Source organism: Dermacentor silvarum, chromosome 1 (assembly GCF_013339745.2).
Source record: "Dermacentor silvarum isolate Dsil-2018 chromosome 1, BIME_Dsil_1.4, whole genome shotgun sequence".
Lineage (NCBI taxonomy): Eukaryota > Metazoa > Arthropoda > Arachnida > Ixodida > Ixodidae > Dermacentor > Dermacentor silvarum.
In genome coordinates this window covers 250,400,088-250,413,378 of record NC_051154.1, presented here as the reverse complement: position 1 = coordinate 250,413,378, position 13,291 = coordinate 250,400,088, and positions in this window count along the sequence as shown.

Below are 13,291 nucleotides of genomic sequence, written 5' to 3'. Positions count from 1 at the left end.
ATCATTTGATGTTTCTTCTCCACTGCCTCTACCTTTTCAGTTCAAATTTTATTGCTGCTAAAATTTGATTGCATCATTATAAATGCGGACGTGCTCGGCTTTTAATTAATACTTTCGCTTTATTTCTACAAAGCCTGACACTAGGAGGACAAAAAGATTACAAGCACCAGCGGCGGCCACCTCAGCCGTATTTTTTCACTTGAACTTTTTTTATTTGCACTGGGAACACCATGCACATACAACATATTTAAACAAATACACAGTACAAAGTTAATTACATTTTTAAAGACAAAGAGGTAGACAACTAACAGTCATTTGTGATGGTATGTATAGCTTATTTATAGAGCATGAATATGTTGCTGTATGTTCACCTCGATTCAAATTGCGTTGCGTGCTTTTGCTTACCCTGAAAAAAACATGACACTTCAATGACCCCTTCGGCAGAGTCATTTATGAACGGCTTGTGAAATGCACGACATGTGTCTCAGTATTGCTTTTCTTTCCAGTAGGCAATGCTAACGACTTACGGAAAAATATTACTCGCCATCACAGCCCTGCGAATATGGATGTCAAGCGAAGCTGTTCAAAACCAACCACTACAACTGCTGAGTGGTGTATGCTATGCTTTATGGCTTTAGAGTAATGGCAGTAATGCTATTTTAGAATAATGGTAGCAATGGAAGAACAGTTTTGACATGACGCCACCACGCATAGCGGTGCTGGAACAACATTGAGATGAGTTGATAGGCTGGTTATCTATGGCTATGGCTATGGACGCCACTTCTCACGTCGCACGCTGCCGTCAACGCGAGACCTTCCGCAGCAGAAATATTTACCGGGAAACGTATGCGGGGAGAGCTACGTGCTTCTCATTGCATGTATAGGTGCAGAAACGTCTTATCAATTATGTTGTTTGGAGACTTGTTTTGAGATTGTTCTTTATTGAAATGTATGCTGTTCTGTATGTTGCATGCGTCATTCGAAAGAATGCATGCATTGTTCGCTTGACGTTACTGAGTGCTTGTAGCCTCTACATTATGGACATATGAGCCATTGCATTTGGGGGTATGAGCCATAGATGATGAAAGTTTTCTCTCGATTTTACGCCACCAAGAAATTCCGGGATCCTTGCCATAAACAGTTTCGCTGTAATATATTTTCCTACAAATTTGTTGGAAGTTAGAGGATTGCGTGTCTGCTCTCGCTTGTATTGTGTTCCCAAGCTGTCGCCTAACCGATTCTCAAGTCCCGCCTCCGCGAGCCCCTCCCGGTTCCTTTTTTTCCTCCTCTCCATCAGGTCGAATGGGCGGCGTGGGGGAGAGATTAATTACTGAGTTTGATAACTAAGTAAATCACTCATTGGCGATTTCGCACAACTTCCGATTGCCCACGGCCAAGAATGCTATGTTGACGAAAAAAAGAAAAGAAAACAAAGGATATCTTCTCAATCTCGAGGAGGTGATATGCCAAATTAGGCAGGCAGACTTCCCTATTGATCTCGTTTCACCTAAAAAAGATGACAGACGTGGCCCTACAAGTGGAAATAAAAAGACGCAGTTTCGCCCGAATGGCGAAGCATCAATCAGTACCGAGCTATACGGAGTAAGGATAGTAGTTTTATCGGCTGTATAAAGTTGGACACATTCGCTTACTAACTGAATTAATGAGCATGGTATCAGTGCGCACAAGCAAACATGAATAGATCACGCTCAATCCACACACAATCGCTGTCAAAACGCTGGCGTGGGCAAGCGCGCAAGCAGCAGCGAGCGAAGGGTCGTGCGGTCCGTCGCTTCAACGGAAACTGAGCGGCGAAAGCACAGCGCATACAAAGGTAGTAGCCGTGTTGCAGATCGCTTCGAAGGTAAGGTGCGCGCGACCGCCCGGCGCCGCGCAAAGTACAAGTACGCAGTTGCTCGCTGAGCAGGAGCCGCAACCCCTCCCTCCCGCACGGCCTTCCAGCTTTCCTCCTTTCGCGTGGTTGATTGAGCCGCCAGTTCCCCTTGCGCCCGGTCGCAAGCTAAGGATTTGGTGCCGCAGCTTAACGTCGCCTCCCCTCCCTCCCACCCGTCCCCCACAGCCTATCGCGCGACGGAAGAAGTCGCGTTTGCTTTCCGCCGTGCGTTCGCTCTCCATGAAATCACGCGTCCCTAACGCGCTTTCACACGCACATACAGCATACGGCGCGCGGCGACGATTTTATCGCCGTTGGACTTTATACGGAACCTCACGGCGACGGCGACGGCAGAAATCCGCTTGGAGTGTCCATATAATTCCTATCGCAATAAAAAACAGGACCGCACGACCTACTACCGCTATGCTTGCCACCATTTCGTTCCGACTAAACCCGCGCTGTTTGCACGCCTACCTTCGGCTGAATGGCCGCGTTCAAGAGATTTTTTAAGCGTGCCCAGATACAGGAGACTTAGAAAACGTAAAAATAGGACAGTGGTACATGTCACCTCAGCGGGCCCGGAGGATGGTCATTTTGTGATATAAAGCAATCGAATTATGCGAAAGTATGAAAGAAAAAAATTGCGAAAAAAGGGCGGGTGGAAGTATTGTTCGCCACAAGGCTTCCCTCGAGAAGTATTGTTGCTCTTTACCCCTCGAACTTTAACGTTGTACTTAAAATACACAGTTGATTTGAGCGTGAGTTGCTAAAATGATAGACAGGCGCGAAGACGGGTGATTCGAGTTTTCTTCACATTATTTATTTTTATATACATATTTTACGATTCAATGAAACCACGAAATAGTTATAAAAAGATCTATCAAGAGCCGCACTGAGTCTCTCCGACTAAGTCCCGAGCGGCTCAAAAATATGCTGTTTTCCACGCATGTTGTTCAGCACAGCTCACAATGCGACACAACACGATATTGGCTCGACTGCTCGAGATTACTAGGCTGGGCCCATATCCGCACTCGGCGACAAGACGGCAGTTGTGGACAGGACGTCCTTAGACGTCGCTGGACCACTGCCGCCCCCGCTGGTCGACTAAGCTTGCAGCAGGGCTTCTTGGCTACAAGACCATCTCTGAGCCCTCGCACCTCATCCTGAACTATGCTGTTCCACATTTCCATCTTCTCTACCTTACGCTGAAGGCCTTCCACCTTGTGAGTGTACTTCTCATTGTGCGTGCTTTATATGCGTGGACATGCGCACGTTCACATTGAGCACCTTCCTTTTGGTCTGCAGCTCGATCTTCATGGCCCGCTCAGCGCATATACTCCTGGGTGTTGCACGTTTCCGCGTAATTGAGCTTCACCGCCGTCGCTGTCCCAATCATGAGAGTGCTGACCGAGCCACCCAGCGAGTGCTTGAGGATGTGGGTCAGCTTGGAGTCCTGGTATCGCACTTGCTGCGTCCCGTTCTTCGAGCGGGCGTCGATGCAGTTGCCGAGGGCCAGGAGCGACAGATTGAGCTTGGTACCCCCGCGCATCTGATCCTTTCTGTCCCTACTGGTCGCAGCTGCGTGCTCCGAGCCGGCAAGGTCAACAGAGCACATCCAGAGGCGAATTTCCTTGTTCGTGCTTGTCGCATTCTCCGTCACAGTGGTGTAGCTCTGGAAGATGGCGTGCGACCACGAAGACTCAGCATTAGCGTCGGTGGCATGCTGTGTCGGCTTCTTTCCTTTCAAGAGCGGCTCGAGGAGTGTGCCGGCCTCCTTCACCTTGTGTATGGCGAGGTACAATATGGCAATGCCCTTGGCCGGGTCGAGGCACAGCAGGTCTCTAATAACCTTGTTGCAGACTTCTAGACAGGTGACTGCTACGTCGCATGTCTGGCCGTCCGACCGCTGCTTGTCCACGCGCTGGTACAACTTGCTGGGCATGAGGGAGACCACTCCGGGGCATTCCTCGGAGTCCAGCCTTGAAAAAGTTGGCACCATTGTAGATTGCTTCGTTGTAGGTTTCCTCGACGTTGCGGTAGTCGGCCTTACCACGGGCGGGGGCGTGGTGACCACGAGGACGACGCTGGTGGTCACGGAGTCACGATCGCTCAGTAGGCGCACGCATACTGCCATGGTCAGGCGTACCCCGGGCGAAAGCGGGTCCTTGTTAGATCGGCGGCGTTCCGGGGCTGACGTCTGCACGGTCTCGTTTGAACGCCTCCTGAGCTTTGCCGGCACCACCGTAGATTATTTCGTGGTACAGCTACTGCATAGGTGTTGAGGGATCCGGCCTGACCAAAGACGCGGGCGTGATGATTTTCTAAAATGGCGATCGTCCAGTCGGGCACCGGGCGCGTTCGATGTGATGATGATAATGATGCCTCAACCAATGGCACAACCCACTGTGGGGGATAGGCCACGAATTCGGTGGTATTATGATCGAAATTTAAAATGAATTAGTTTAGAAATAAATAAGAAATAAAAATTTAACAAAATAAATGATTATTTGAAGATGGGAAACGAACCGATGATAAAAGAGTTAAGTAGTCTATACTACGTTAGTCAGCCTTGCCTAGATAGGAATAGTAATATGAATTTATTATTAAATTAAATACAGTAAAGGATAGACATAAATTTTGAATAATATGATTAATACTAATATAATTGTGATTTTGTAACACTACTTTTTGAATTTGCTAAATCTATAATTTATTGAAGGATAAATAAATGAATCATGGAAAAATTTGAAAAATATTAATAAGGCAGTCTGTGTCACAAAGAAAATTACAAATGGCTCGGCAAACATTCCCGTGGCTATACCCTTACACCGTGGCTCCAAGTGAGAGTATAACTGATCTGCTTAAAGGCAGTCCTAGATAGCGAAGTGGGATTTCCAAAATCGTTGTCGATGATTAGAAAACCACCGACACGATAATAAAAAGTGATCGATGGATACTGGTTCATTGCAGAGGTAGCATAATAGGGATGCCGCCAGACCACATCTGTGCAAGTATAATTTTTGTTGGTGGATACGGCAACGCAGCCTTGTAAATGTTACTTCGAATTGCCGGTTAGGACACCATTTTCGGTTCCAAGAATAATTTAGATGTATAAAATCTGTACATTTTGCTAATGCGACGCTTTTCTTGTCTTCGGTCAAAGAAAACTGCCTATATCTGTCTGCAATGATATTCGCAGTTGCCGGCAGCACTGATATCGCCGGACCTTTTAAAGAAGCTCGTGCTAAAGAATCAGCTATTTCATTAAGTTGGATGCCTCGGTGGCCTGGTACCCATACTAAATGAACTAACCTTAAGTGGCGTGGAACTGATGTATAAAACGTGTTCAAAGCTGTCGAATTTGTAGACGCGTTAAGCGCGCTGCATACAGAAAGGGAATCTGTGACGTGAACAACTTTTGTGACATTTAGCGGTAACTTTCGCAATGCAAGAACTATTTCCAAAAGTTCGGCCTGAAAAACTGATGTGTAAACTGGCAGGCGAAGTGAAAAAGACCAATCGAGGGATCGTGAGTAAATTCCCACGCCTGCCTTCTCTTCACACGAGGAAGCATCAGTCGCTATTACATATATTGGGAAATGGGCAAATAGTCTTGCAAAAGGGCATTCAAATATGTTGTTGCAGCAGTTTTGCGTTATTGGGAAAAATGTCTGCAAATTCTATTTTAAGGGATAATGTGGACCTATCAAACGGAATGATTTCCCTAATGCGAACATTTAAATGTGCTAATTGTGCCTGCACAAATGCTACCTGTGGGGTATGTAACCATGGCCACGTGTTCTCAAAAATGAATTTGGTTCACTAATAAATATATATTCTGTACGTCTAAGAGGAGATTGATAAGTCCTTAAGTATAGGATTGAACCGTAAGCATGCGGAATCTCGTGTGAAGAGAAGGTAATCGCGCTTCCTGGTTTAACACGTTATTAGCAACGAATTTAGGCAGACCTAAACCTAATCGAAGAGCTTCTCTTTCTAAAAGAACAAGTGGTCTTATTTTACACTTTGCACTTCCGGAAAAGAAAACGCAGCCAAATTCTAGAATCGGTCGTACATACATACGGTAGATAATAATTAATGTGTCACTTCGCATACCAGAACGCCGGTTACTGATTCTACGTAATAAACCTACAGCTCGTGTCCCTTTCGTTGCAATATTTTCTATGTGAGAACGCCACTTAAGTTTTTCATCATATGTGATACCCAGGTACTTAAGCGACTGTACCTGTGTGATGGTTCTCAGATCATATACTAATGACAAATGTATCGGCCCGGAAAGCGGTAAGACAAGGACTGCACTTTTGTTCACGTTTAGTGCCAGGTGAAGGGTGTGAAGCCACTTCTCTAGAATACATAGGTACGTTTGCAAGGACATGTAAAGGGAATTGATGTCTCTTGCTGTCGCGAAAAATGTGATGTCGTCAGCATAGACATAGAGATGAACTTCCCGGCGTAGTGGAATTGAACTCAACAGGTTAAATAGTACAGGAGACAGAACAGCCCCCTGCAGCACCCCTCTTGTCTGATCGAACTTTGTTGAAGAAAAGCCGTTTTGAAAACAATAAATTTTTTGTTTGTTAGAAGTGCACAAATCCATGTCGGTATATATTTTGGAAAATTGTAGGACTGTAATCTGTCCAGTAGTAGTGGGTACTCGACATTATCATAAACTTTTGACACGTCAAGAGTCACTAAAGCACTCAATTCTTTTCTCTTCCGAGCAAGTTGGATACGGCTTTCCAAGTCTACATGTGCACATCAAAGGGAGAAACCAGGTCGGAAACCTATTTGACTTGGGCTCAGTAACGAATCTTTAGATATATGATCCAGTCTCCGAATAACAGAAGTGATTATAAGTGTCCAGCTGCCAGGAAGCGTCTTACCAAGGCGGGAGTCATGCATCTTCTTCGTCCTGTTTTGTTTGTATTTACATGTGTTCTCATAAGATTGGTCATTATAATAGAGAGAGAAGATTAGAGTTTTGTTGGGAATGACAGTGAAATACAACGTGAGTGAGTTGATTTTATGGCCTTTTTTGTGGACCACTAGTTTGTGATGTAGTCATTTTAGTATTCCAACGCCGACAAACCTTTAAAGGTGCACTGCGCCGGCGACGCTATGGCCGCTTATGTTTGTAAATTGCAGTGGGAAGACAAAATGCACGTTAATTCACCATCAATGTGTGTCGGCATTGTCTGATGAAATGAATGACATACCGTCTTAGAAATTCTCACTTGAATGGTTTTAGTTTTTCAACGCAGAAATGAACCAATTGAAATGTAGCAGCTGCAGTAAAGCTAAGAATGTGGATTTGGTATCATGTTGGTTGTTGGAGAACTATCTGCTAAATATAATTTTATATTCCAAAGCCACTGCCTTACTGGGGATTCCCAAATATCTGAGTCTGTCTTAGAAATTCCTAAGTATCAGTGAATGAAGTCGATGTAGCAATGTGACCTCACTCATGTTAGCATGTATGTGGCTTAGTTAACTTTAACACTAAGTTATTAAGAAGATAGTTATTGCATATTGTTTGCATTGCCAACCATTGCCAATCTTTCCTCGTGAACACATGCAATATCTAAAAGGCATAGTTCCTCCTCACCGATGAAGACGAGGACAAATCACGGAAGATGTGACTCCACTTCATTCCTGCGGCTCAAAGTCCAACTCCGATTTTGGCTATATGATGTCGGCAGATAGAGTATAGAGTAATTCTTAAATGAATGTCACCTTCTGACAACTCTGAACGGATGCCAAACGAGCTGAAAAGGATCATGGCAATTTACATGAAAGAGCGGCTGCAAGCGCTACCCATATAGATAAACAGACAAGGGGAGAATCACCCCTTAACAGGAAAAACGTCTTCGTGGCTTGCGTGGGACAATCAGAAATGTAGGATGACAATCGTTTTCCTCCAAAGGTACAGTTATAAATCACAATACAAGTGTTCCTGCAACTGGAGGCCCAACAAGAACGACGTAATGCTGGAATGACCGGCGAACCTTACGGAAACACAAGCTAGAGAAACTGGAGTTCTTAAAACATGGTGTGTGTGTTTGTGCATGTTGTCAATTGACGGGAGAATGGAAATTGATGCTTTATAGACTCAGGTCTATAGAGAAATGGCACGGGAGGCGCACAGCAAAACCAGACATGATTGAATTAAAATCTAACAGCGGAACATACTGGTAGAATTTTGTGTCCAAAACATCACCTTTGCCTTGAGGTGTTGCAGTGGTCATTGAGCAAGAACCACGTATTCTAGCGATAGGCGCATTTATAACCCACAATCTAGACTGCATTCATCTGAGTTACCTCGGGAAAGAATTTAGAAGACTTTTCGTTTGTAACTACTCCGTGCCATTGGCCAGCCGCCTTCACTAAGATGGCCACCATGAGGATTGGCATGCATTATTATGGCCAGGTATGTAATAAAGATCGCACCATGTATATTTTTTGCAAGTGATCAATACTCGCCTCTTCATAGGGCAAAATGAATGTGGCAGAAATAATTTGTCTGTACAACTAGCGATTACTCGATAAAATAAAAATTAAATAATTTTAGCAATAAAAATTGGACTTTGAGAATCCACAGGCATAATATTTATTCTTGTTGCCATCAATACCTACGTTGCCACCTAAACGAAAGCGTTACAATGACTAACATCATAATGTTTTACGTAATTCATTTATTCTTCTGAAAAAGCTATTTCACCTAATTAGGACGTTTGTTTTTCTGCAGTAAAAAGTCAATCGTTAGACGCGAGCTGCACGTTCTTGGCCTCGTCCATCTTTACACGCTGAATCCACCACTGTCTTTGGACCACGGAGTAAGATAAACAAGAGTGCCGACTCCGCCGCCGCGCAACGCCTTCGCTCGGGACAAACCGTGTAACGCTAAATTATACATCGCGTAGCGCCATCTGTCGAGGCGCGTGGAAAACACTCAACAGCTTGCTTCCATGTGCGCATGCGCTGCGGAGACCGGCGGCGACGGCGGCGCAGAACCGGCAGCGCGGCACCCGTAGAGCGTGTCGTCTGCTACAAACGTGGACCCTCTCAATTTGACAGCAATCAAACACAAAAAACTATATGCGCACAAATAATAAAAGCGCAAATAAACACGCGGTAGCGCTTTTATGCATGCATACGAAACATTTTTAGATGTCTTTAGAGGAAACAGGCGATAAATGTTGCTGTACAAAAAGACACAACAGAAGTACTTGTTTTTCACTCCTCCACGTCTGCGCGGAAGCGATGGTGCGAAATTTTCGTCTTCCTTGCTTTGTTTACCATGTCTGCAGTATGTTTATTCATGCCTGACGGAACAAGATATCTTGATACTTGTGCGCAAAGAGGCTGAGCAACAGGACAGTGTTTTGTTCCCGGCTGTAAATCCGGTTATGGCAAAGGACGCGAGAAGTTTTCGCTCTTCGCTTCGCCATCTGATCTTCAACTACTGCACCAGTGGCGTCGAAAAATTCCTGAAATAAGCGAGCGCTTAAAGCAATGGACAAAATATGTGCGCGACACTTCGAGAAGCAGCTTATTTTTGATAGTTACTTCAGCAAAGACAAAGCGATGTCCTACTAGATGTAAAGAAAGTGCCTCGACTTCGAAGCGGAGCTGTTCCTTCAATTTGTTTAGGGAAACCTGGCGTAGCTCAATGATGCTGAATGCCAGGAGCAACCAGAAGACGCCAATGCGGAAGGACGGGAGGAGCTAAATTTAAATTTTTTTACCCCTACACACAGTGCAGGTGCCTTTCCTTGTCCAGAGACATGCCATAATTTAGAGAGAGAGAAAGGGAAAGAAAGACAAGGAGGTTAGCCAGGGTAAATACCGGCTGGCTACCCTGTAAATTCTCAGCCTTGCCTTCGAGATGATTTCCCCAGTTATGCAGGCACATAATCAGAGCTTCTCTTGTGAAATAATGAGCAGGAAACACTGGCAGGAATTCCCAATTATGTTTAATGAGAATGTGGCGATTCTGCTCGCAAGAGAACCGGGCGACACGAAAAGCACCGCGAGAAACAAAGAAGCAAGCGAAGCATCCTAGCACTTGATGCGTGCTCAGATAAAAAAGAGTGATAAACGTCAGCTTTTGCATAAATACTTCTTTTCGCTGTCGTCTGTCATTGCTTGAGACCACCCGAACTGCCGTTATATCGCCTTACCATTTGCTATAGTTTTATTGCGATAGCAATTATACGGACACTTCAACCGGATTTCTGCCAACGCATACGCCGCGCATACGCCGCAGCGGCGAAGGTACGTGCGGTCTATCGCTTCAACGGAAACTGAGCGGCGAATGCACGGCGCATAAAGGTCAGAGCCGTGGGGAGATAAGAGACGGTGCGGGCGACCGACGAGCGCGGTTGTTGGCAGAGTAGAAGTGCGCCCCCCCCCCCCCCCCCCGCTTCCTCCGGCGCTGGCTTCCCGCTTCCTTGCTTGCGCGTGGGAGATTGAGTGCGTTCGCTCTCCGTGATGAACGCCATTCGCGTGCTCCTAGGCAAGCTAAAAACGTCGCCAGCTCAAAGTGCACTACAGGTACTAGATGCTCTAAATCCAGTACTTGCAAGAATTGAGTAGACACCATGGATCGTCCAATACTGTCATTTCGCACTGAGGTCAGACAAGCTTCGATTTTACAGTGGAACGCCAGAGGCTTGAGGTCCCGCATCTCATCCTTCCGTCAATATATTTTCACAAATCGGATTCCCATAATTGTTATTTGTGAACCCAACGTACTTACTCCCATCAAATTGTCAGGGTACGAACCATTTTTATGGTCGACGTGCGAGGAGCGCAGCAAAATTGTCGTTTATTACCGCACAGATTTTACGTATGCCCCCCATGCAGTACAGCCACATGATGACAATCAGTATGACTGCATGCCTACGTGTAAGAAGGAAACACGTGTCAATCACACTCATTGGTGTCTACTTATCGCCGTCAGGACGATTTGAATGCGATAGACTGCGAGACATATTGTTACATACCAGTGGTCCTTGGATTATAACGGGCGATTTCAACGCACATCACTTACTCTGGGGTAGCTCGGCAATAAATTCCAGAGGAAGTAATCTGGTGTCATTTGCCAATGATCACGACCTTTGTGTGATGAATGATGGCAGTCCTACATAGCTGCGAGGCCTCAAGTACAGCAGTTGCCTGGATTTCACTTTGCTATCACGATGCTTCAGTTCGCAAGTACAGTGGTTTTCAGACACAGCAACGCATGGAAGTGACCATATTCCCACTTCCTTGAAGATCAGGGGCTAAACAATTCCTCCTCGTCGAATGCAGTATAACGTATCGATTGGACTAAATTTAAGCTACGTATGGAAAATGCATGCAGAGAAGACCTGGGCCATAGCTTAGAGGATACCATCTCAGAGGAAATGAGAGAAGCGTCATGCCTCCTAACGCTGACAGCGAACCGTTCCCAATTTGACGTAGAACTGGAGAGGCTAACGGCACTTCGACAACGAGCTGAAAGGAGGTACAGGCGCACGAAGGCAGTTTGTGACCTGAGAATGGGCCAAAGAACACAGAAGAAAATCCAGCGCCGTTTGGACAAATTGCAGGAACAACGTTGGAAGTCCTTTTGTGAATCACTGGACCCTCGTAAACCACTTTCATACATCTGGAGGACAGTTCGTGGCCTCCGCTCGTCTCCACAACAGCGACTTCCTTTCATGGCCTTAGCCCTACATCACTGCCAGACGCAACTTGAGTTGACAAATGATTTTTGTGCGCGGATCGCTGGCGTGTGTGTCACCCCCAACGCCGAAGATGTTAGTGTCGTCCCTGTGTCTCGCTTCCCAGAAATGGAACTTTCATTTACTATGGAAGAACTTGACGCATCTTTGGCTGCTTCTCGACGTTCATCTTCACCAGGGCCTGACGGCATTACCTATGCAGCTCTTGCCCATCTTGGACGAGAGGCCAGGCAAGAGCGGTTGAATTACTACAACCGCTCATGGCATGACGGAAATGTTCCTCAGCAATGGAAAATAAGTCAGCTTGTACCGCTACTAAAACCAGGAAAGTCGCCTTTAGACCTGACATCATATATCGCCCTATTGCCCTGGCAAGTTGCGTAGGAAAAGTAATGGAAAAGATTATCCTTACACGCCTAGAATGATACCTTGAACGCCACAACATATACCCTGACTCAATGACAGACTTTCGACGAGGCAAGTCTTCAATAGACAATGTTATCGACCTGACAACGTACATACAGCAACAAAAATGTCTCAAGCGCATATCAGTGGCGCTCTTTGTTGATGTGAAAGGGGCGTATGATAATGTCACACATGAAACCATCCTTGAGTCATTGGAGGCTGTTGGAATCGGTGGCCGTATGTTTCAGTGGATCAGAGACTATTTGACCAGAAGGTCAAATATTCTGTGTGCAGAGACTATTTGCAGACTGAAAATGTGCAGACTGAAAATGGCCCCTCTGCCAACTATTATACCTATGGCGGCGTCCCACAGCGCGGGGTATTGAGCCCAATTCTCTTTCACCTAGCTATGATTGGCCTTGCTGAACTATTACCCAAGACAATACACCTGTCGATATACGCCGACGATATTTGTCTTTGGTCTTCTGCGGTGACTCGTCTTCAAGTGCGCGCAAGAATTCAGTGGGCAGCCACCCTAACTTGTTCGTATCTCCGAAAACAAGGCCTTACTATGTCCGTCGAAAAATGTGCGCTCATTGCCTTTACGCGCAAACCCATGACACCGTACCCTGTTTCTCTCAATGGCCAGGCTATTACATACCAGAAGTCTCACCGCTTCTTAGGTGTGATTATTGACAGGCACCTTTCATGGAGCCCCCACTGCATCTACCTGAAGCGGAGACTAATTTCGATCATACATATAATGAAGTTCCTGTGTGGAAAAACTTGGGGAACGTCGGTACGGTCCATGCTGGAGCTGTACAGAACACTGTTTCTGGGCTTTTTACGATACAGCTTTCCGGTTTTGGCGAACACATGCAAAACAAATATCCGTACCCTCCAAAGTTTACAAGGCCAGGCTCGATCTGCGGGCATGTCTTGGACTTCCCCGAAGCGCCTCGACTCATGCAACAATCGTGATTGCTAGAGACTACTTGATTCCAACATACATCACGGTTGACAACCTCAGAGCACACATTCGACATCTGTGTCGCGTACCCAGTCATCACATTGCTGCTTTGCCGGCACAAAGACCTCAGGCCACCTTTTCGAAACTTGTTGCGACACATCGAGGCTGCCTTCCATCGGGATTTACACCAGTAGCAAGACCACTGTCACCCCCGTGGTGTCTACGGCAGCCACAAGTACACCTCCCGATTCCGGGAATTACGAAGAATCTCCG